General features: G+C 46.3%; 1 pseudogene; it reads right to left on the bottom strand.

The window, feature by feature from the left end:
* Positions 1-4,544: 4,544 nt before the first annotated feature.
* Positions 4,545-5,314, bottom strand: LOC138580366 (cell division control protein 42 homolog pseudogene; annotated as a pseudogene).
* Positions 5,315-24,551: the final 19,237 nt, after the last annotated feature.

The raw sequence follows: 24,551 nt of genomic DNA, 5'->3' as shown, positions 1-24,551 counted from the left end.
CTAAAAATTGTTGTCACGTTTACACCTTTCCAAACAGAGAGGGAGATGTAAGACGAGGAAATGGAAGGAGGTATTCATTCCCCCTTCCCTGTGAATAAAACACAGTTGAATGTTGTAACTTAAATACAATTAAACATTTTAAAATTAAATCAAGTCTTTTTTTTCACTTGCTTTTTCAGGCAGATACCCACACTGGCTCAGAAGTCAAAGAGAGGGGAGTGAGGCAGAAGGTCACTCACCTTCTCTGATTAGAATAAAAAGAACTGTCTAACGTAATAGGATTGTCATGATCAGCTGTTCATCTGTACACTCCTGATGAATTTTCTGGACACAATGGCCCTCATTACGACCCTGGCGGTAAGTACCGGTCATTACCGGCATGGCGCAATTAACGTGTCCGTGCTGGCAATAGACCGCTAAAAGCGGCACATTACGAGTTTGTGGGCATGAGCTTTGCGCCATGCTGGTATTGAACTCACCGCCATGCCGCAAAAGCCAGAAAAATCCCCCTTTCCGGCATCGTCTGCAGTAGAATTAGCACCTCCGGCATACTAGCCCTCGGCATTAGCGGTCACCGCTAATAACGGTCAACTCAAATAGTGGAAACCGCTATTAGCGGTGACCGTAAATAAGCGGAACCGGAAAGTAGCGTCATCGCACAGGAATGAGAAAGAGCACGGCGGCCATCTTTAAAAACACAATCCATTCCCATCCACCACAACCAGGAGCCATCTGACCCCCAGAACTCCCACACACCTCAACCACCACCTGTTTCAATTTAGGATGCCAAAAGCTGTCAGAAAAACTGGAGATCGGCTGCGCCAGGAGCGCTTCTCCAGAGAGGAGCTCACCATGTTGGCAGAGACACTGCAGGAGCATGCAGACGTGGTGTTTGCAAATGACATGTCACGACCAGCGCTGCAGCGTAAAAAGCAGATTTGGGCATTGGTCGCGCAGAGAGTCAGTGCTGTCACCACCACACCTCGCACACCAAAACAATGCCGCAAGCGATGGGACGACCTACGTCTACGTGTGCGAAGTATACTGTCGGCCAACCGAAACCTTGGGGGGCCACAGGTGGAGGTGCAGAGTCGCTCATAAAACTCCAACCATGGGCGGAGATATGTGCCTCCACCATAGGCACCGAGTCAATAGAGGGAGTCGGGGACATGGCGAGAGGAGCCCCGTCATCAGCCGATGCAGGTAGGTGTCTCTAATCAAACAATGCCAATACCACCACGATGTCCACCTGAACTGACAGTGCAATGATGTATATCAGGGTCCACCAGACACATAAGCACAAGACTGCCTACAGGCAGTGCAGAGCATTACCTTGTCCACATGTATGATGCACATCATTTGTCTTGCAACCCAAATGCCTCCATGCATCACCCACCCAAGAGTGAGGCAACCTGTATGTCACTCCCCCCAATGTGACTCATCTACCAATCCAGCCACCCCAATGCATGCTCAATGCCTGTAGACCCATCACTAACCCTCTCCCTCCTTTGGTCCCCCAAAGGCACACAATCTGACAGTGCTGATGAGGACACCGGTGCCACACCACGGAAGAAGGCCAGGGCCGAAGAGGGACAACACCGCCCCTCCACTTCAAGTGGCATAGGTCAACCGGCAGGACATCGGAAGGCCAAGACCACACCACAGGCCGCAGCACCAATGTGCTCTACGTCCCCCACTATGGCGTCCACAACAGCCACCATCACCCAAGTGTCGGCAGCAGAAGGGACTGCATCGGCTGCAAGCAGCACAGTTGGCGAAACAGCTGCCACAGCAGCAATCTCTGATGACGAGGAAGGGGATGTGCTGCATGTTACAACTCCCCCCACTGGCCCCCTGCATTCCCCACTCCCGTCCCCATGCAGCCTGCCCGACACCAGCATGCACGGGTTGTCTCCGGATAACTCATGGCCAGCAACTCCCAGCCCCACCCCAACTGTGCCCAAGGAACACAGTATTTTGAGATGGTGGCAGCTATGCGGGACATGCGTCCACCACAGTTATTCGAGCAACCTAGTACATCTTCAGCTGCTAGTTCCACCAGGATCAGCCCCGTGCGCAGGTCGGGCAGGAACCCGCACCGATCAGACAGGGGGGCACCTGGTGCTGGAAGAGAGGGATGCCAGTAGGCACAGCCTTGCATACTGGTGCCATGTGGTCCACTGCTGCACAGTACTGCACACCATGTGTTGGGGAGTTGAGGGGGGAAGGAAGAGGGGGGAGAGGGTGTGTTGGGGAGTTGAGGGGGGCGGGGGGAGAGGGTGTGTGGGGGAGTTGTGGGGGGAGGGGGAGAGGGTGTGTGGGGGAGTTGAGGGGGAAGGGAGATTGGTATTGGTTAACAGTCTACAGTGTCCATGTCCCTGACACACCCAGTGTCCCGAGTGCCATCTCCATGTAACACCCCCGTCCATGTGTGCTAGAAACATTGCTTGATCAGAGTCTGACGCATGTCACGTCCCTCCTGTGCATCGCTGCCTCCCTGAGGTGCTGCCCCATCCCCACCCTCCTCATCCTCTTCGTCAGGTGGTTGCAGTTCAGCGTCAGGGGGCAGGAGCACATTCCGTCTGATGCACATATTGTGTAGCATGACACATGCCATGACGATCTTTGCCACCTTCTCATTGCGGTACAGGAGTGCCCCACCAGACCTGCTGAGGCAGCGAAACCGTGCCTTCAAGAGGCCAAATGTCTGCTCAATCACCACACGGATTCGTGTTTGGGCACGATTATAGTCCTCCTCGTGCCTGTTCTGTGGGTTTCGGACTGGGGTAAGGAGCCACCTCTTCAAGGGATAGCCTGCATCACCTGCATGTGGGCAACAATGTATGTTTAAGTCATCACATCATATGGGACCTCATTAAGTGACACCATGGCATGCATTTATTTCTTCAATTCAACCCCATTTCCATGCATGAATGGAGACACACGATGTGACTGCTATGTGTGTATTCCTCTTATGGACTAGTATGCATGCCAGCAACTAGTGGCCGCAGGGGGGTCCAGTTCCTTGTGAGTGCTCATGCACTGTGTCAGTCCACAGTGGTTGTTTCTGTGATCTGGCAGATGTCCAGTAATTTTTGTGCTTTCATCCTGGCACCGTTGATGTCAGCCTCATGATGATCCCACTACACACAACAAATGGTGTCATGCAATTCAGTTGGGCCTCTGTGTCAGTGTAGTGGTGTATTGATGTATTTGACCCTCATGTGACTCCTTTGTACGCAGTAATGGGGGACTGTCCTTTCAGTTGATGGTGTTTGGTGCTGTGTCATTATAGTCATTGCTTGTAGCTGCATTGTGTTGAGGGGGATTTGGGAGGGGGATTTGGTCTGATTTGGTACAGTGTACATGCAGATGGCTGTGGAATGGTTGTGACACTACTTCATTTACATGGTAGGGCTGCTTACATCTTGCATTAGGTGGTCAGGCGTCAGGTACAGTCTGGGCTGCTTTGGGGTATGAGCATGCTACATTCCCTCTGACACTCGCAGCCAGGTGAAGTATGCATCTCTCCCCCCCATCTCAGCCAGGTGAAGTATGCATCTCCCCCCCATCTCAGCCAGGTGAAGTATGCATCTCTCCTCTCCCCTCATCTCAGCCCGGTGAAGTATGCTTCTCTTCCCCCCTATCTCAGCCAGGTGAAGTATGCATCTCCCCCCCCATCTCAGCCAGGTGAAGTATGCCTCTCTCCCCTCCCCCATCTCAGCCAGGTGAAGTATGAATCTATACCTCAATCAGCTACCCACATCACATTTCCATGGGCATAACATGCGACTCACCGAGAAGCCAGGATCTCTGCCCTGCATGTCGCTCCATGTAGCGTGGTATCGTGGAGTTCCGCAGGACCATTGAATCATGGGATGATCCGGGGAATCGGGCACAACAATGTGTGATGATCCTGTTTGAGTCACATACCATTTGCACGTTGATTGGGTGGTGTAGCTTACGGTGGCGGTACGCTTGCTCCATGGCATGTGGGACCACCATTCAAGTGCAGCTTATGCTGCGTTTTGTGAAAATGCCTGTCGCGAGCCTATGTTCTAACGCTCGAGGCTCTGTTACTATCTTGCCGTACGCGGCTTCACTCGCGCGCACGAACCAGTGTTTAGACTTATTACAAAAACTTCAATACAGCTCTGTCATTATAGTCCATTTTGAATTACTTGAATAGCATTCTCTAAAACGTATAAGGACCTTAGAGGCACCGATATACAAAATTACCTTCCCGCGCTTATCTATAACATATGTGGTATTATCACCAATGCAGTTAGAGGTGACATTATGTCCGATTTACGTTTTTTCAAAGGGATCGAACCCGTGACTGGAAGAGTGACTACCATTTACTTTAACTGATTAAAGGTAAAATAAGGTAAAACAATAACAATTTGATAATTTAGCAATTATTAATATGCCAATATATCTAGCAGTAACTAATGAAAATGTGTTCTACTTATCTCTTGACCTTCAAACATCCTTCCTTATCCCCTACCACATTTTTGTCTGGCTTTTTGTTTTCTTTTTTTTTATTTTTTTTATTTTTTTATCATTTTAATCTTTAGTTTGCTTTAAACATTGCTTTTAATGTGACAGCAACACCAGCTTTGTAGAAAGGACAGGGGCTTTGGAGGAATGTTCATAGCAGCACACACTTGCGCTTCTTCTTCGGCTCCGGAGGCTCCAAGGCAGCCAATATCGCCTCGTCAAACACATCCTTGAGGCCTTTCTGCGTGAGTGCAGAACACTCCACGTATTTCACTGCCTTCAAATCCCGGGCCAGCTTCTCTGCAGTTTCTGGAGTCTTAGGCTTCTGTTTATTCTTGGCAAGTTTCTCACACGTTGAGGGATCATCTCTTAAATCAATTTGGGTGCCAACAAGCAGAAATGGAGTCTTTGGACAGTGGTGAGTAGTTTCTGGCACCCGCTTTTCTTTTACGTTTTCGAAGGAAGTTGGTGAAACCACTGAGAAACAGACTAGGAACACATCAGTCTGTGGGTAGCTTAAAGGTCGTAATCTGTCATAATCTTCCTGTCCTGCAGTGTCAAATAATCCTAAAGTCTATGGCTCACCACCAATCATGACAGTTACAGCATAATTGTCAAATACTGTAGGCACATACTCCGATGGAAATGTGTTTGTGGTGTATGAAATTAGCAAACAGCTTTTACCAACAGCTCCATCCCCAACAACTACACATTTAATTGTCTGCATGGCTTCAGTTTGTTAGCCTCCACTTCCAGCAACTTATCAGATGTTAACCTCTCAGACTCACTTCTTTGCCGGGCGTTGGCAGCTCTATACCGGCTTTTTGTTTTCTTTGAATCATTAACTACAACAAAAATGTTTTGTTACCAACCAATTTTCTCACTATATCACTGTGTCCTTTGTAAATTATGTGAATGAACATATTTGTTTTATGTTGTTTGAAAAACATCTATATAATGTTGTTTGGTTACATACATAGCCCTGATTTGAAAAAGGTCCATTAAGGACCGAAACACGTGTCATCCTAAAGGGCATTTAACTAATAAATTATGTTTTAAAAATTGGGCGCAGTCTCAAAAGTGGGACTCTTCTTTTTTGCCTTAACCATCGTGGAAGGAGGCCTGATGGAGGGAGGGGCCTTGTGTGTGCCGGGTCCTCGCCTGCCGGCTTTGGTTGGTCCAGGAAGAGGAAACCCAAAGTGCTAAATGCACTGGTCCATAGTGCTAAATGGAGTGTAAAAAAAACGCATCAAAGTTGGACTCGTGTTTCTATATAACATTTAACGCCCTGTGGGATTTTGTAGTTTTTGACAGGCGCAGCAGGGACTAAGGCTAAAACGAACATGTCCACCACCTCCAGCTGCTCCACCTGTGAGAACCGAATGCTTTTCCAGGAGCATCTGATTTTGATGCAGGCGTAAATACACTGGATTACTCTGGAATCCGTCCACTTGTACCCGCTTCTAAAAGCGTACTTTTCCCGAAGAATGCATGTTAAATACCACCCGCCAGCCATTCACGACAGGAGTCATTTACACTTCTGTGCACTACGAATTGCAAACAAGGCACTTAAACCTGGTTCCGCCATGAGTGTACGTGCTTTCTTTGCACTTCAGTCCAAACAGCAAAAACTGCACGAAGGATTGACGCAGGCGTCAGGCAATTCTCAATTTTTATAATAGCCATAAACGACTGGTAATTTTCGAATGAGGCATTTGACACAGGCTCATTTTTTACCACAGCTGGAGCAAAGGTGAGGAATGGAAGCAAGTTTCTATTATTGCCCTCCCCCCTCCCCCTCCTTCTGGAGGCCCGAGATGTGCACCCCTGCGGTCTGTTTGCACTCCGCGAGCCTTTTCGCATTTTCTCATGGTTTCCGTTGTGCCGTTTTGCGACTGGTCCGTGCTTCAGTCTTGGGCTATCAGAGTCTGCAATAGCATCTCGGGGCAGGTCTTGCCAAATGGAAGTGGCCACCTGAGCAAGCCAGGGTCAGGCTCTGCTATCCCCCTCCCACCTCCCTGTACCCGCTGCCCGCCGCACCAGGGAGCATCCGCTGCTGGGCCCTGGACTTCAGCACCATGGACAGCGCCCCAGCCTGACAGGGAAAGGCGTCTCCTGGCTACTAAACTGCCTAATCCATCAGGCGCGCGCGAGTGCCAGGAGCCCCTTATCTGTCTCCCCGAGCCAGGCCTGGCAGGTGCATTCTGGGGATCTGCGGAGTGAGTGCGTGTGTGTCTTAGGGAGGGGCGGAGCGGCTGAAGAGATGCAGGGAGTAGAAAGGGTGAGGTGTAAGCAGTGCGAGGGGGCGGAGGAATCGGATCTCCATTCATTGTCTGTGCTTCCCCGCTGTCCCTCATTCAGGCCCTGCTATAGCTCCCTCCGCCATATCCTAATGTCTCCTCCTTCCTTACCCTCTGTTCTCAGGGTCCCCTTCACCTCAGGTGGCAAACCTGGAGAAACTTCTGTTTGCGGGGTATGCCTTACAAACAACCATCAGTGCAGCATGGGCTCGTTTTTAGTGTTTGCAATTATTTGGCATTTCATAAGCCAAAACGATTTCATTGAAATATAGCTGGGAGAGAGATGGTATGTGCGGAGGGACACACAGCTTGTGGGTGCTGTTTGGTATTTTTTATTTACCCACTCAATGACTGCACGTGACCATGTTAATCCCTAGGGTGAATCGCACCCACTACCCATCCCTCCCTGCCTAAAACGCATACTCGTGGGATCTCTTTGAGCTAGCCCTGTCAAGCTGTAACATCAAACTTTGAGCCTAAAGACCTACAAGTGTTATACCTAAGCAGTCTTCCGAGGGTTACTGACTTAATTGCACCTGTAAATGCACCACTGGTGTAATACACATTTCCTGACCAAGTGTGCCTTCAGCCCTTTGATTTATCTCTGTTCTTTTCACTGAAGTCCTTTTAAAAACAAATATTGGCAAAACCAACAATCGTGGCTTTTGTATAGGTATTAGATAGGCACTAGACGGGCACTGACATTATATCCCCTGGTACCCACACCATGTTCCACATATTGCCATCTACTGGCCAGGTAGTACATTTTTGGCAGTGCCAGCCACATTCCTATTCAAGGCCTACACAAAAGCCAAAACTGTTGGCTTTGCCAGTGCTCTTTAAAATTCCAGCCCCATTCCTTTCTGCCACAGCACGTAACGTTTTAATATATTTTGTACTTTCTATTGCCCCATGGACTGTTCTACTACCCTGGTCACATATTTACTACACCAAACACGGTACATGCTTGTCATGTTTAGGATTCTGCTCATACGTGACAACCAGTGCAATCAAAAACTAGTGCTGAGATTGAAGTGAAAGGCAAATGGGTATGGATGGAATCCCGACTCAGTGATGTGTCATTACCACTGCATCTATCTTCCTTGCCGCAGTCCTGCCTTTTAAAGGGCAATCCGCCTCCTGACCAGGAATCCAGCCCTCTTTAAGCCAGTCCGATAGTACAGTGAGTAGAGTGCTCGCGTTGACATCTGTGCAGAGCCTCCTAACGCAGGTTCGAATCCCGACAGGGCCAACTCACCCTTTCATCTTACCGAGGTCGATGAGCACCACACACCATGGGTCATAATAAACAGTGCTCAGATACCTGATAGTTAGTAGCGCTATATAAATGCTAAATTATTATTATTTAAACAAATACCAAACCCTGTCTTGCAGGGTATAAAAGCCCCCAACCTTCCCACAAGCCTCTTCTTTTCTTTTCCATTCATTTGGCCAGGGAAACTGGCGGTCTGCTTGGCGGCCGGCCTCCTGAACTTCAGATCAAATCCTCACTGCTTGGCTTTACGGGACTAAAAACATACCGGGGGTCATTTTAAATAAATTAGTAAATTGCACAGAGGGGACCTGTTACACGTACACTTGTGTGGGAAAAGTCCATCTTTGTCATTTACACTAAGAAATGCAAAAAAAAGTAGACAAAACAGGCGACAGCGCAGTTAAACCTCTTTTGGCACTTAGTAGTAGTGCAGGTAGTGTAAATGCTGCCTGCCATTTACACTTGGCAGACAGCATTTACAATCGATCCCTAAGGAATCCTCCTGCTTTTAGCAGGTGTTAAAAACAAGTGGATTCCACAGGAATCCAACTGTAGCTGTGTTGCTTTACGATCCTTATCCCCAGGCCAAGGTGGGTCCACTCACCTCACTCCACACAGACCAGCTGCAAGTGAAGGAGTGCTTGGCAACAGGCAGATCTAAAATAGAGGTTAATTCCTTCCTGCAACCCATAGACGGGCTTCCCCCTGAGTTCTTACCTTACCATTGACGCCCCTCCAATGGACTACTGACACCAAAGCGGGCACGTGATGTAGGAGGGCTTGCGTGAATGCGAAGTCGACCTCAATGTGCATTACTAAGCAGTCCGCCAATTTGGAAGGTTGTACTTCTCCATTGCAGCAGTATAAGCGGCTCAAGCTCAGTGAGTTATTGACAAAAGGACTCATCCTGATTGATAACGCTAATGTCATAGTGTCTATTGTAAAGTGATGTAGTGAACAGACATTCTAATAGCTGAAATCGGGAACCCGGTGAAACAACAGTGATTTTATTCAGTCAATTAGCAAAGTGATTGTAATGTATTATTATGTTTTGGTCTTTAGGTGTTGCCTTTGGTCCTGATGAAGGCTGAGTTAAGCTACATATCCACCGAAACGTATAACTTCTTGGAATCAGCAGGCCTTACAGTCATACTGAATATAACTGTACTATACGTAGACCCCTGAGTCGTTGGTTGTGTCAATGTGGCTTTCTTTGTGAAGTTTTGTGTTTACCTAGGCAGTTAGAAAGACTGGGAAACAACGTTGTTTTTCTTGCTATAAAACGGAATATTGTCTTCCTCTGTCTGACGTACATGCATTGAGTTGTTGGATAACTTATTTATGTCTTTTTTGTATATAGTACAGTGTAAGTATGTTCATGTTGTATTGAGCAACTCTTTTTCTATTACACATATTCGCCTTTTTAATAAAATGAAAAAGTTAAAAAGTTACGTTTTTCAACAATAAACACTTGCAAAATGCAAGACAAAAAGCGATGAGGTGCCTTGGTTAGTAAATGAAAGTTGCCATAATTCCTGACTTTGATTATTCTGGCAGGACTGAGTAAAATGTGTCCAGCACGTTGCAAATATGCGCCCCAATGAAACCATGCCAATTTATTTCTGTCTAAAATCAATTCCTGGAGGGACACTTTTCTTGCCTTGAACCTGTGAGGGTTGGGACTGGGTCAGGTCGCCATGCCTTATCCACCACAGTGAGCCCCCCAAGACAATCCTGCAGGGTGGAGAAGCAGGGGAAAGGTGCAGGACTGACAGATCTGTCTCTTGTTGACTGCTTAGATGAGCTGCAGTGATTGATCCAGTCATCAGCATATGTCCTTGTGTTGAACAAATTATGGGAAATCACATCACCTGTCTCTGGGGTGCAGTGAGCATTTAAGATAATGTTCACACTCATGCTCAAGTAAGCCTTGGCCCTGCGGGCAGAGATGCCCGTGTGCGGGCAGTGTGCTCGCACGATAAGGCATAAAATGGGGATCATTCTGATACCAGTGACTCCTGGGAGTATGACCTTCCAAAGAAGTGACCCAGAAAGTCTGAGGGCCTCATTACGACCCTGGCAGTATGGGGTTAATGGCGCCGGTAGAGCGTCCGGTGCCGTTAACCCCATACCGCCTCATTACGAAGTCCGCTCGCGGGACACGCTCTGGACACCTGGTTTTACCAGACGTCCTTAGCGGGTCCCACGAGCGGCCCAGCATGCTAACAACGGGCCCGTAATTAATGGGCCCGTTGTTAGCATGCTTCCCATTCCCATTGAACCCTATGGGGGCTCGAATGGGAATGGGGGTGTACCGGGTCCGGGTTCCCTGAATGGGGAAATACCGGGCCCTCCAAGGTCAGAATGGCCCGGTATTTCCCCATTCAGGGAACCCGGACCCGTACCCGAGTTTGGAGGCAGCCATGCCCTTATTAAGGGCATGGCTATCTCCAAACTCGTAATGAGGCCCTAAGTATGCTTAGGAATCCTTTCCAATGCATTCTATTTGCTGCTCTGCATCTCCGAGTAAAAATAGGGGGAAGCATGGTAAATGCAGTTCTCACCATCCATGTACATCCCTCTGATGTTGAAGTCAGGAGTATCATTAGGGAGTGACAGAGGGGAGAATTCCAGTCCTTCATCCGCACCTGCCCATAGTTCCTCTACAGAAGAGGAATCACGGGGTGAACCTGGGGGTAAATACCTCGATAAGGCATCAGCATCAAGTTTGCATGTATGTTTACCAGAGGAGAGGGTTTTCAAGAAACCACGTTGCTTGAGTTTCCCTGGAGCCCACCATCAACCAACTTATAGAAGTAGCCAAGAAGGGCCTGCTACTGATCTCGGCTATATGTGCAGAGATTGTGAGAGAGTTGAGGGAGCTCAACAGGATCGTCACATCCAGATTCATGGCAAAGCTTTACCTGCTCTCACAAGTGGACTCAAAATGTCCTCCTTCTCTTGATGTAGACTCCCTGCTGTCAAGTCTTAGTGGCTACGCATTGAAAGCTGAGGAAAGTGCTGGGGAAATAGTGTCAAAAAGGTGCACACCACTGTGAAGTGGTGGACCCCACCTTTCCCTAATGTGAGAAACCTGACGGTATCCTCACACCTACTCCTCTTGGATCCTCTTCTCAGGTGGCCAGGGAAAGGCCATTGCTTTTGGCTCCTGACCCCGGGTCTGGAGATGCGAGGGAGGATCACCTGGGTGGAGGGTCCTTGGGGACTGTGGAGCGCATATCCGCAGGCAAGACATGGTATCCCCCCTTTTCTGATAAGAACCAACTTTACCCTACCCCTGCCTTTATAGGCTGTTAACCAATCACTTTCCCTCATTTCCCCACATTAATTTCACCATAGTACTAGGACGAGGAAGCGGCAACTAGGAGTAGTACACACTAACTTGCCAATTCACCACTCTGGTACTGAGATGAGGAAGAGGCCTGAGGACTGTTGTGAGGGTCAGGCATTTCCCAATAACTATGGTCAGGCAATTAGAGCTTAGAGCCCACACCTGCAACCTGTTAAATGGTTGCAGGTGTAGAAAAGGAGAAATCAGAAGCAGAGGAAAGAACGAGATCCAGAAGGAGATAGAGATCCAGCTAGGCAGGAGAGCGCTGCAATCTGAGGTGGAGCAGGCAGAATATGGGGCGGTGAAAGAACACAGACTATTGCCGATACAGAAAGACGCTGAGGCCAGAGTGGGCTTCGAGAGAGTCAGAAGATCGGCCGAAGATTGTTCAAGTGACAGAAAGAAAAGGCAATCCTAGCAAGTTGATTTGACTGCGAATTTGAAGTCAGAAAAGCTGCCTACTTGGGGAAAAGGAACCCTGAGACCTTTTGTGTGAAATCGTGCTGAACATGGGGAAGGGAACCCCAAGACCATTGTGTGGAACTGCGTTGAACTTGGGGAAGGGTACCCCAAGACTATTGTGGGGAACTGTGTTGAACTTGGGGAAGGGAACCCAAAGACCATTGTGTGGAACTGCATTGAACTTGGGGAAGGGAACCCGAAGACTAATGTGTGGAACTGCGTTGAACTTGGTAAAGGGAGCCCACAGGCCATTTGATGGAACTGTCTTGAACCTGGGAAAGGGAGCCAAGTGCAAGCCAGGAGCTGGAAGGAGCTCCAAGCTTGCATTTGAACACTGTTGTGTTGGTTGCTGACATCCCTGCACATTGTTTTGCTTTCGTTGTGAGGGCAAGTATAGGTGTTGGACACAGACAGACTTTTAAGTTGAATTTACTGACACAGACTATCCTTAGTTTATTTAGGTAGGGAAATCCCACCTTAGTATAGGACAAGTTAGGAATCACACCATCCTGACATTTGAGTTAATAAAGATCTTTTGTTTGAACTTTGAATCTGTTGTCTGTGTCTTGCTTCATGATGCCTTCACACTAAGGACTAACACCTATGATATGACAGGTTATTTATTCATATGATATGATAGGTTATTTATAACGCGCTTAATACCCAGAGGTTTCTAAGCGTGGACCCGGGGATCGAACCTGTGGTGCTCCGTGTTGTCTTGCTTCCAAGGCGCGCACGTTGCCCCTGAGCTATCCTATACATCCCAATCCCCAGTGGATGACTGTCAGGATGTTTACTCTAGAGTGGAGAATGGAGGCAGATGTTGCCCTGCCGTTCATTGGCCCTGGCCAGCTGGTTTGGTCATCATCACCAGGCCAGAATGGGATTACTATATGAACTACCTCTCCCACCAATAAAACATATATCTCCCAGGGGGGATTTTGTAAACCCAGCGTTACTGGTTCCAATTGTACCCATTTCCCACACACTTTCCATGCTAAATTACAGTTGTTTCCCTACTCAGTCAGACTTCCCTCTATGTTAGCCTTTTTTGCACAGGGTACTTTGATAACCATAACCTTCATACAATTTCAGCTCCTTAAATATTAAATAGTCACATCACTTTAAACATGCCCATGGCCATGTACTGGTTCAGTAAACGTACATATATGCAGAGAGTCTTCCATGCTTATATCTCTCAGTAGGTGCAATTGGGCCAAATCGATTTTAAAGCTTGTAGGTCCAGAACTGCTGCAGTACAAGTAAACATTGCCCCAGGTCCTCTTTTAAGTGGCGAGACTAACGCCATCTTTACTGTGCTCTGTGAGCCCCTTGATATCTCACCACTGCAGACCAGGCCTGCATACCCTCGCTAACCTTGCACCTGAGGGGCTATCTGAGCAGGCCGCCTTGCTCTGCTATGCAGCCACTGCGGACCCGCCTCGGCACCGGAGCCGCGCGCCTCACTTGACTCTTGGTCTTCACTGCACCTCCCCAGCAACTGCTTGCTCTGCCCCCATCTGGCTGCACCAGGCATGCAGCAGATGTCTTCAGCTCTAGCTGGGCCGCACCTGGCATATGCAGCCTAGCCTGTTATTGCTCCATCAGGCCACGGCGGCAGGGTGGTCGGCGGCAGGGGTGTGTGGCGCCTGGGGCGTGCTTCTCCACTGCATTATTCGCCTGCTGCCTCTTCTTTTGTCACCAACTGGTATAACCTTTTCTCCCCCCTTCCTGTTTCCCTTCTTCAGCCCCTGGAGCCAGGCCATTGTTCACTTGTCATTGAAGGGGTGTGGCCTGTCCAGTGTGTCCTGAGACATCAGCATTCTAACGGTTCTCCTGAGAGACGTTACAGTGAACAGGTAAGTACGGCAAATATACAAATAATCACAACTACACCCATGAATAAACTGTGTTTGGGCAACCCATTCATTATAACTGGTGTTTTTATTTATTTTTCCTTCTTATAGTTAAGGGATCTGCAACCCGTGGCTCTCCAGATGTTCTGGACTGTGACTCCATGGGCCCACACCAGTGACTATGTTATGCATAATTTGCGGTGAACATGTTTGGGAATTTTGTAAATAGAATTGATTGGTTGTCCTGTGAATTTTGGTTTCGCTTATCCAATGGGAAGGAAGTGCCTTTGGCAATTATTGTGATTCATTTTTTACATAACATTAATGTGATTTATTTAAGAGGGTTATAAATGTGTGGTTTTGCAATTTTAACTTTTTAAAATGTATGTAAGATATTCATGAAATGTTTCAATTGGATTGCTTGACCTTGTGATTTTAATATTGTAAGGTTTATATAAAGAATGTATGGCATCTTTCAGTATGATATGTTATTGTTTATTTTGTGTAAGGTTTACTTGGATAAACCAATTATACAATAAAAAAAGAAAAAGAGAAAATATTGACTATGCTGGCAAGGTCTGATGGGAGTTGTAGTCCAAAACATTTGCAGAGCCAAATGTTGTAGACCCCTATTATAGGTGTTAATTACATGTGTAACCCCACCTAACCCCTAGTTGGGTCAGGGGTTGTCACGGGGTGTGCCTCAAAATTGTAGACAATGCACCAGCAGGTGGAGATGCTGTCAGACCTGGCATTCGAAGGGGTGAATTCCCCTACTCTGACTGTGGGGACATTAATATGCAGATGAGGGTGGGTTGGGAAGCACAACAATGTAAAAATTGAAAACTCAAATACAGTTCAACAATTTATAGATATATACCAAGGTATCTAAAGATGTAAAGAGTAGCTTCAGGTGCAATAGGGGAGAGTCTCGAGGCCACTCGAGTCCAGAACAAGCTAAACAAGACACAACTGGTTGTTGCCAATCGGTAACCCTAATATGCACTCCTAGTGGGACATATAGTCCCAAAATGTTTTAAGGTCCAAAGGTGGAGAGTACCCGCCCCTAGCAGATAGAAGTAATTAGCGGTTCAGCACACACATATTTAGTGGGTAATATCAAGATGAGAAACAATTATTATAAACAGTTCATCAATCATATTCCAGCAATAAAAAGTAACACAGCTGTGATTTTCCTTTGACAAGGATTATTAAAGTTTATATTCATATAAGCAAAAACATGTACACAAATAAAAAATATCAATCAAAATACATCAGAAAAATTAGATCAATAAACATCAGGTTACATCAGAAGAAAAACATCCACTGAGGTTTGTCTGTTACACAAATGTGGTTTTATGTTGTATTGATCACTCAATGTATATTCCTAACATATAGCTAATATCTAGAATTGTCTAATGGGCTCCCTGTAGATATGTGGTTGCTGGCGCGTCTCTGATTATGTTTAATCCATCTTCAGGGGCTGGGAGCTCAAAGTTCCTTAATAGTCTGTAATGTTACCTTTCTATTCACATGTTCACCTTAGGGATAACAAGTACACTCACTTAGTGCCATCATACATTAATACATCAAACATTGAATTTATAAATAATCTCGAGGTACTGACCTTAACACCCCGTGATGAGGGGTCAGAGGGTGTGGAAGATCCCTGCCTGTTTAGGGAGCGATTAGTGTCAATATGCATAGATGAAGGTCTCTAAGCTCAAAAATACAAGGAAAGTCACAAGATGGTGAAGATAAATAAGCAACTCACCGGGCCTGTGCGTTGATGGCAAGTGCCGGGTGGTGGGAGTACAGTCCAGCCGCTGGAAAACGGTATACTCTGGTAAGGATTGGAAGAACAATGGTATAAGTGTAATTTCAGTGGCCAGTGCCTAAACGTCAGCTATTAGATATAGCTACCTCTCTAGTCAGTATGTAGTTGACTATATATATCGACATGATCCGTGAAGGAAAGGGCTAGATAAATATAACATGGTTTTCAGTATACACTTAATGCGGAACTCGCGTATCGTAAAAGAGATCATCAGAAATCTCATGTAACAAGCTTTTCAAAAGCTGCATGGTCTACATTGATACAACTATCCCTGTAGGCCCAATTCATTCAGAGCATGGGTTACAACATGCCGTGCATCCAAAAATTGGAGCGCAGTATTTCAAGCATCGTGGACCGAAACACTCAGTAGGGAGCGAGCGGCGTCCATCAGTTAACATGTTGCTGTATTAGGGTGCGTCTGCGGTTATACGTCAGTTCAGAAATTGTCCTTACAAAAATGTTAAACTGTACGGTTTAGGGTCTCCTAGATTGGAGAACGCACTCACCTAAGTGTACACAGTGAGCGGTCTGAGCCGGACGTCTGCATGACGCACGGCCGATCCCACACTGTTTATATAGTTGCCATGGTTGAATAGGCTCCATCTTGGTGTGGGATTCGGGCTGTAGAGCCCTCTCTCCATTGTACCGCACCTATGGTGTGCGGCAACTTAATTCATCACTTAAGTCAAGGATGAATGTATGATGGGAGTCCGCACTGGTCGCCCCCAACAAACGTAGATGTTGCAAACTCACTGAGTGACTCATGCTGTACAGACGTGTTCCAAAATTAGAAACACGAAGTGAAGGCAATACAACTAAAAGTCATAACGGGGTGCCTATTGTTGTGCACAAGTTGTGAGCTAACTAATTAGCTCATGCTGTAATTAGAGACAGGCAATGAAAGCAATAAAAGTCATAACAGAGTACCAATAGGTACATAATTTTAAAAGTAAGAGGCTAATTGTTCGGAGGAGAAAGTAACAATGAGTAAAGGTAAGCAGGTTGTAGGGCCAAGTTGTAGAGAGGGTTCTGCGGGGTGCCCTACTCCTGGTTATAGTCTGAAATATATTGGGAGTGGCTACTGGGCCATAGTGTAAAGTTCCAACGCTGGTGTAGAGACTTACAAAAGGGAAAAGGGCATAGAGCTATGGGAAGACAAAACTGCCCTAAACTCTGTTTATACTGCTAAGGGGGGAAAGTCAGAGAGATAATCTGTCAGTCGCTACCTCACTGTATTGAGAACAATTATGAACAAGACCATTTCTCCTGTCACCATCAAGTGGGCGCCCTCAAGTTCTATTCCCACCACCCATTCTTAATACAACTATGTTGATTCTGTCGTGTGCTAACCCGCTCACAGGCTATACCCCTGGGGCCTATTTTACATAGTTCCAAGGGTTAATTCTGTGCGCATTCTCATAGGTAATCCCCTACTCACAGTCTAGTGTATCAGAACCTTAATCAAAACGCTCAACAGGTATAGCGCATTAGACAAAGCACATTAAATCAAATTCGCAGTTCATGCCCCTCGGGCTAAGAGAGTCAAGAAGATCAATCCATAGGATTTCCGTTTGCAATAATATTTTGTGGACATCTCCCCTTATTGCCTAGTTAATCTGTTCCAAAATGACACACTTCAATTGTGTGACTGTGTGCCTTGCTTCTACAAAATGCATGGCTACAGGTGACTTCAGATTCTTAGTGCGAATATTAGACTTGTGTTCCGTCCACCTTGTCTTTGCTTTCCTCTGCACAGTGGTTGCATGGCCGCCCACTGAACTTCGGGTCCAGGCTCCTGCATGTCCAGTTGCCCTTGCACTGCCTCCGGGCCACCCTAGAACTTAAGGGTCTGTATCTGCAACCCTACAGTCCCCTTACTCTCTTCACCTATGAATCACCTACCAGCAGCACTTGTGAATAACCTGCATTCCCCCTCCCCCTGGAACTTCTCCCCTCCCTCACCCCTGCACTTGCACGATCTGAATGTCACAAGGCCTAGTAAGATAGTTGTTTTGTCCTCCCTCTGTCCTCACTTCCTTGTCTTGTCGCACCTAGAAACACTTGTGTACATGCGCATTATAAATGACTTATATATCATATCATATCATGTCATGGAGATTGCGCAAGACTAAGGAATGAGGGATGGTAATTTCTTTGATGAATATAAGACAGTTCATGTGCCTTTCTCCCCCTACTGCCCATCTGGGGAATATCTTGATGACCTGTCAAAATGTCCAAGGTTGGTTAACAAGAAGCCAACCAATCGAACCCCTTCATGCCGCCCACCATGTAGTGTGGCAGCCAATTAGTTTTCTTAGAAGTGATGTATTTTTACTTTGATCAATATTGGGATGGTCTCAGGAGGAGCCATCAGATCTCTTTACCCAATTAACTGCGATCGACAAAGAGGGAGGTTGGTGGAGGGTCGGAGCCCAGTTCGCCCATATGTTGCCCCATTAGCCATATGGGTTAAGGTACGCTGCTTGTGCATGACCTTAAAAATCTTCAGCATCAATCTGAGCCCCCAGCACCTTACCAATGCCTCTTTCGTGCTGCAATATGCCAAAAATATGCTGTTTCTGAGCCGAATATCATCTTTACCATCTTGCCGAGGAGCATTAAGATGGCCGCCGCCATGTGTTCCCTACCCGTCGCCTAGCAACTGCTGCCGAGATGTGATTGGCCTTTCACTGCCCAGGGCGAACTGGAAGGCGGAAGCCGGCCTGCCGCACTAAGGCCTGACTAATAAGGCCGAGCGCCTGTCTGTGGGCTGTCCATGGCTAGCCGTTTGCTGGCCGCCATTCTTTACTCGCCTAGCACTCTCTCTTGCCGCCTGCCGCTAGGCACTGCCACACGCGAGTGTGTGATACTTCCTTATGACTTTCACCAGGTTCCCACGAGTATGAGCCAAGACCACACGAGTGTAGAGACTCCTCACAAGCACTGCCGGCACTGCACATACTATGACATTACTACATTTGATTGAGGTATGTCGGCCTGCCACACTTTGCTACTGCAGCCTGTTATGCATGACCTAACCTTGTTATTGGCCTATGTATCACCAGTTCACCGGATACGCATCAATGGTATTCCGACTGTGTAACTGCCTGCCTATTGTCCTTCGCTATTACTTAATAGCCTGTTTTATACATACAACCATGCCCCTCTGTGCATGTACCTCGGTTCATAGCGATACTACTAGCAAAGCTGCTTTACTCACAGCATAGCCTACTACTACACCCTAACACCTGCACATTCATACTTGCCTATCACTGTTTACTATGTTGTCTTGCCACAATATTTGCAATATTGAACTAGCCTACCATTGTATGCATGCTATGCTGCTTTACCCAATTCCTGCAAAATTTAACTAGCCCAATTCTGTACCGTATTTTGTTCCACCTTAATCTTCACAAATTCTAAACCATATTGTCACGTATACCAGTATTTGCACTATTGAATTAGCCTACCACTGGATACTTTGTTGCTTTACTCTAGTACTGGTACTAACCAACGAATTAGCCTACCATTGTATACTTTGTTGCTTTATTCTAGTATCGGCAATATTGCTCTAACCTATCACGACCCATCCTTACCGCTGCTGCCAGGATAGCTAGATGCTCGAATAACCTGAAATACTAAGATTGTTACTTAAGGTGTTAGTACCTCCACTTTTAGCATACAGACACTATTGCCACACAACACCGAGTTTCATTAATTATTCATTGTGATACTACACAGTAGTCAAATCAGTGCTCCACCATCCCTCTCCAATGCTATACAGTGCCCTCCTTTATCCAAGGGCAAAAATGCATGCCACGTTGCTGCACCTAACCTCTATAGATATCCTTGGTGCATTAAGCCTATTAATTAGCCTTATGAGAATAGCTATCCTACTACTACCATATAGTAGTCATATTCTATTAAACATGACAATGCCTCTGGTCCATACGCCTACAGCATCTCTGCCTAACATACCTGCCTTTGGACCACCACATAGAAACTTGAACCCTTCCTGTGGCCTACCTAACCCACACAGCCCTTGCAATATTTCCTCCAGAAATATCACACTCCGCTCGCGACTGCCTAAAGTATTCAAACCACCTTCATTCACTCCAGGACAATTTGGAGCCCAATCTGCTCGTTGATGAATATGATAAAATTATGACCTCTAGTCAACACCATTGCTCTGCTAAAACTGAGACAGAGCAAGCCTACAAGCCACCCCAACTCTTGGTTTACCCGACATTTGAAAAACCTTAGAAATGAAAAGAGGAAATGCAAAGCTTCTTGGAGGCTGCTAACCTCCCCTGAAAATAAAACGAACCGTACCAATATATCATCCCAATATAAAAAAGACATACTTCTAGCGAAACAAGAAACTTATAATAACAGAATCTTGCAAGCTAACTCTACTATGACAGAACTTTTCGTAATTTTAAAAGAGTTAGAAGCCCCTATTCCAGTACAAGAAACTTATATTAAAGATAAAACTTGGTTTTCTAATATTCAGGACGCACTAGCTAACAAAGTCTCCACCGTCCAGGACAAGATTGCAAAAAAAAAGCTGCACTGATCACCACATCTTTTGCACCGGCCAATGATCTTATGCCCTCACTCAAACCTTCACACCGCTTTAGCTTCCCCAAAACTTCTATTATTGAGGTTGAAAAAGTTGTACTTTCCCTTAAACCTTCTAAATGTCAAGGTGATCAATGTCCTGCCCAACTGATCAAGGATGCTGCATGCGATCTAGCTCCCTTCATTTCTAAACTTATCAATGCATCCTTCTCTTCTGGTACTATCCCTAGCAACCTCAAGGAGTCTTGGGTCCTCCCTCTTCTTAAAAAACAGACTTTAGACCCTTCTATACCGAGCAATTGTAGCCCATTACCACTGTGTCATTCCTCATTAGAATTTTAGACAAGGTGGCATACCTCCAGATACAGAAATATCTGGAAGTAAACCATCTTCTAGGAGCCCGTCAATCTGGCTTCCGGCCACAACATGACACGGAAACTGCACTCATCGATCTCAAAGCCCAAATTGATGAGCTTAGGGACAAGGGAAAAGCAGCTTTACTCCTCCTACTTGACCTCTCAGCTGCATTTGACCTGGTTGATCACAACGTCTTATGCAACGATCTGGATTTAGCAGCGCACTTCTCAAAGGAGGCCATAGTCTGGATACAATCATTCCTCAGCAACAGGACAATGAGAGTCTTCTCTACCTCAGCTGCGGCAGACCCCATCCCTATCACTTGCAGAGTTCCCCAGGGTTCATGTGTCTCACCCACACTGTATAATGTATTTACCAAACCCCTATTTGATGATTCTCTTACCACTTTCAGGAGATTATGTAAGGATTCGGCTTTGGTAAACAGGGTGTAAATCATCATTTAGGCATGGGTAGCTGCACATTGTCTCTGCTTGAATGATGACAAAACTGAGCTCATCGTCCTGGGCACTACTTCCAGCCTCAACACACTGGGTCTTGATTATATGTCATTCAACATTGATGGTAACTACATCAGAGTTTCTAAAGAGGTAAAAACCTTGACTCCACCCTCCCCTTCACTAAACAAGTAAACACCATGGCCTACTCCACCGCATATACATGCAAACTAATCTGAGCAGGTAAACCCTTCCTATTTATAAATAGCTGCATCATTTTGGCCAGAACGTTAATCCTGTCCAAACTGGATTGTTGTAACTCCCTCTATATTGGTGCCAATAAATATATTGTCAAAAGAATACAGACACTCCAGAACAACGCCCTTAGAGATGTCCTAAATATAGCAAAAAAAAGTGCACATCTCAGTGCTGAGAAGGCAATATTACTGGCTATCAACTAGCGACAAAATCCAGTTGAAAACAGCCTATCTCACCAACAAATGCTTAAACAATGCAGCGCCCTGCTACCTTTCCAAGAGACGTATCAGAAAATCCTCTAGTAGGCCCACTAGAACAGCCAACACCAACTGCCTAATGGTGCCAAGATTCAAACTCTCTAGAGTGGGGGGGTAGTAGTTTCCCAGTCAAGGCAGCACTGTTGTGGAATTCCTTACCCTCTCACCTATGAGCCGACCAAACCTACACTAATTTTAGACAGAACCTTATCAAATGGCTCAAAGATACCGACCAGTAATGTCACCTTCTACTGTGCACTGTAGTAATGTAACTTGCCTACCCTAGAATGCCCGCTGTCCACTCTGCCACGTCTGCCTGACACGTACTGTATTGTTTAAGTACTGCATATACCATGTATATATGTGTATTGTATATAACTGTAAAACTGTATTTTGTAACTTGTACATACTGACCTGTACTTTCTATGCCTTCTTGTAACCTAAAATTAAAGCCTTCTTGTACCTTTGCGCCCTGATACCTCCGGGTCTGGCACGCATTACAAATAAATAAACAAATAAAACAAACAAACTGTGTAACCCCTGTATGATCCATATGTAGCCACATCCCTTAACCAATCACCGTAGGTTTTGTAAAGTTGTGATGATAGATGACGCGTCAGAGGTACTTAAAGGAATGGTGCGCTCAGAAATGATAGTTGGTTAAATGATTGGCAATAGTCTAAAACATAGTTTAGACATATTTTGAATGGAAGTTCCTATGTAAACACTTTGAGAAAACAAAGCTCAAAGTGTTTACATGGGAGCATCCATTTTGTGATTTCAGGCAGCCTCCTCAGCTCTGCCCTTGCGGCACTAACAAGCAGCAAAAGCCCCCTACTAGGAGCTTTTGCTTACTGCAGCCTGAGCAGAGCTGAGGAGGCTGCCTTCACTTTCATTTTAAGTTTTCTGTGCTCCCCAAGCCCAGGGAAGCACAGAAAACATAAAATGAAGGCAAAAAGCCGAGGCGCACCAATTAAAAATATAACGTTGTTGCTTTTGTGATTGCCGTGGTTGGGAAACCACGGCAATCACAAATACAACAACGTTGTTATTCTGACAGCGGCAGCTTTCGCGTGGAATCTCCTGGGCTCCCCCAACCCAGAGGGAGTCCAGGAGACTCCCAGCGAAAGCTGCCGCATTCAGAATAACAACGTTTTTGGATTTGTAAATACTGAGGCATTTACAAATCCAAAAACATTGTATTTATCACTGCGGCAGCTTTCGCTTGGAGTCTCCTGGACTTCCTCAGGGTTGGGGGAGCCCAGGAGACTCCACGGGAAAGCTCCCGCAGTGAGAAGCACTGCAGCATTTCTAAACACCCACGTTGTGTTTCTGCCTACAGCAGCTTTCACTAAGGGGCACTATGGCTCCCACAGGGAGCCCGAGAGCCCCAAAGTGAAAGCTGCTGTAGGCAGAAACACTGCAACATTTCAAAACACCCACGTTGTGTTTCTGCCTGCAGCGGCTTTCACTTTGGAGCTCGCGGGCTCCCCCCGGGGAACCCGAGAGCCCCAAAGTGAAAGCTGCTGTAGGCAGAAACACTGCAACATTTCAAAACACCCACGTTGTGTTTCTGCCTGCAGCGGCTTTCACTTTGGAGCTCGCGGGCTCCCCCCGGGGAGCCCGAGAGCCCTAAAGTGAAAGCTGCTGTAGGCAGAAACACAGCAATATTTCAAAACACCCGCATTGGGTTTCTGCCTGCAGCGGCTTTCCCTTTGGGTCCCCGGTGCTCCCCCTTGGGAGCACCGGAGACCCAAAGTGATAGCCACGGCAGGCGGAAACACAATGCGGTTGTGTTTCAAAAACGCTGCAATTTTTCTTTCTAAGTTTCTCAGGCTCCTCCGGCTCGGAGGAGCGCGAGAAACTTAGAAAGAAAAACTGCAGCATTTTTAAACACAACAATGTTGTATTTATGTTTGCGGTAGCTTCAACTTGGAGCCCAGTGGGCTCCAAGCTGAAGCTACCGCAAACATAAATACAACGTTTTAAAAGCTGTGGTTTTATTTCTAAGTTTTCCGGGCTCCTCCAGCCCGGAAAACTTAGAAAAAAAACTACAGCTAGTGCTTATTTAAAAAAAAAAATAGCACTTACCGAGATGCAGCTGCAGCTTTCCTGCCTGTAGTCTCTGGTCTCTGTCATCTGAGTCCGGCACCAATGAAGCAAAAGCCACCCAGCGGTAGCTTTTGTTTACTACAGCTGGCTGGCTTTTGCTTCATTAGTGCCGCAAAGGCAAGCACAGGCGGCATCCATTTCACAAAATGGATGCCCCCTAGTGCTTCCCATTTTAAAGTTTGAGCTTCATTTGCTCAATACTTTACATAGGGAATTTAAAAAAATATATATATTTTAGATATTTCTTTTATAATTGGCCATCTTTTTGGCCAATAATATTTCTGACCACACCATTCCTTTAAAGTGTTGCTTTGTATGAATTTGGAGAGCGACTGAAGATTTTGATGCGTGTATGCTGTCCCTGCTTTATTTGGATGAGAATAAAGCTGAACCTGGCCTTGCACTTTGTCTACTTCATCATTGAGTTTGGGTTGGAGTAATTCCAGTACCTCTGGCACACCAGTAACATCTGGGCCCACTCAACACATGTCTATGTAGTTGTCCGGGCCCTAAGGAAGAGGGGATTAACTGCCAACCCCTGGAAATGCCATCTAGCCCAGTCGGCAGAGAAATATCGGGGGTTCTTTGTAGGCAATGGTTTAGTCCAACCTCAAAGTGAGAAAGTCAACCTACTCCGATGCACAAAACTAAGAAAAAGCTTCATGCTTTTTTGGGGCTAACCTGTTATTACAGACAGTTCATACCAAATTATTCCACCGTAGCCGCTAACCTTATGGATAAGCTCAAAAGTGCACAGCCTGAAAAGCTAATATGGAACAGAGAAGATAAAAACAGTTTCAATGAGCTAAAGAAAATCCTGTGCTGTGAACCTATATTGAAGGTACCAGACTTTAATTGAGAGTTCGTCTAACAGACAGATGCCTCCAAAACAGGTCTTGGAGCAGTGCTGTCTCAAGAGTACGACGGTATAGAATACCCGGTGTTGTA

This window comes from Ambystoma mexicanum, chromosome 3p (genome assembly GCF_040938575.1).
Source record: "Ambystoma mexicanum isolate Mex_15411 chromosome 3p, UKY_AmexF1_1, whole genome shotgun sequence".
NCBI lineage: Eukaryota > Metazoa > Chordata > Amphibia > Caudata > Ambystomatidae > Ambystoma > Ambystoma mexicanum.
The sequence above is the reverse complement of the archived record's forward strand: the minus strand, read 5'-3'. Positions and strand labels throughout refer to the sequence as shown.